Raw genomic sequence first — 1,492 nt, 5'->3', positions numbered from 1 at the left:
ATTAATGTTAAGTAGTTGCTCCCACAAAAACAGATAAGTAGACTTCATATTACAGATGAGCAGGCCCCAAATAAATTTATCTACCCATTCAAAGAAGCTTGTAATGATCTAGAACGAGACTGCTATCCAACCCTTCATTAGATACTTCTCTGGCTATGTAAACTACTGAACGATCAATTGAGACTTAATGAATTAGATAGTGATGCCATGGTAGTCCTTAAAATCAGATGCACAAGTTACATGGACAGAAAGAATGGTAAGTTTGAACTGCACTTGTACCACAAGATCTCAACATTTTTGTGTCCCTCTTTTCGTGATGTCTTGATGCTGAGTGGCAACGGCCTTGCCGCAGTGGCTGCACCGGTTCCCGTCAGATCACCGAAGTTAAGCACTGTTGGGCGTGGGCGGCACTTGCATGGGTGGCCATTCGGACGGCCATGCACTGTTGCCCTTTTTCGTGGTGCACTCAGCCTCACGATGCCAACTGAGAAGCTACTCCACCGAATAGTAAGGCTCCGGTCACAGAAAACCATCATAACGACCGGGAGATCGGTGTGCTGACCACACGCCCCTCCTATCCGCAGTCTCCGCTGAGGATGACACGCCGGTCGGATGGTGGCGATGGGTTACTTGTGGCCTGAAGACGGATTGCTGCTGATGCTGAGTGCTGAAGGGACAGACAATGTTCTCAAAGAGGTTGGTGCTATGTGTGTAAAGAGTTCACTTGAGTGAACAACTCCATGCGATTTTTGTTGTAAGGTTCTGAAGCATGGTTATGAGTGAATGCCATTACAAATTACGATTCCATTCTATCGGGTTACTCATGGTACACACGAAAGTACATCAGGTCCATCGAAACCATCGCCTCCATTGAAATCCTAGAGGTATGCGAGATGTCAGGACAATGTGGAAGAAGACCGCGAAATACTGTTGTATCTCTCAATCGTAGCTGCTGAAAAGGATGCAGAGACAGAAACTGACATTCTTGGGTACTGGAAAGAACATGCAAAGACAGCGTCAACCCCTGGAACGTGCAGCTAAGAGTAAGTCGCCTGGATGCTAATGTTGTGAATGACATTTTATTGGTTCACAGTAAAAATGATCTGTTAAATATTTTTGATTTAAGTTAATTAATGGTGATACTATTCAGTTATCTTCTACTGTCGTCAAAGACTCGGTACCTTATCGATAGCCTGTGTCTTTATGTCTATGTAACTATCGACTATCTCTGAATAGAGAGCATATATTAAAATGAATTTACAGCGTCGACACAGAATATATGGGTATACGCACTCAAGCGCCAAAGAAACTGGCATAGGCATTCGTATTTAAAAACAGAGGTATGTAAACAGGCAGGATACGGCGCTGCGGTCGGCAACGCCTATATAAGATAACAAACGTCTTGCGCAATTGTTAGATCGGTTACTGTTGCAACAATTGCAGATTATCAAGATCTGAGTGAGTTTGAGTGTGGTGTTAAAGTCAGCGCACG

The 1,492-nt window shown here is 44.1% G+C and overlaps 1 pseudogene; it reads left to right on the top strand.

Annotated features, from left to right (window-relative positions):
• The first annotated feature begins 333 nt into the window (after positions 1 to 333).
• Positions 334 to 451, top strand: LOC126426881 (5S ribosomal RNA; annotated as a pseudogene).
• The last annotated feature ends 1,041 nt before the right edge of the window (positions 452 to 1,492 follow it).

This window comes from Schistocerca serialis, chromosome 1, assembly GCF_023864345.2.
Source record: "Schistocerca serialis cubense isolate TAMUIC-IGC-003099 chromosome 1, iqSchSeri2.2, whole genome shotgun sequence".
Lineage (NCBI taxonomy): Eukaryota > Metazoa > Arthropoda > Insecta > Orthoptera > Acrididae > Schistocerca > Schistocerca serialis.
This window is presented reverse-complemented; position numbering and strand designations above follow the sequence as displayed.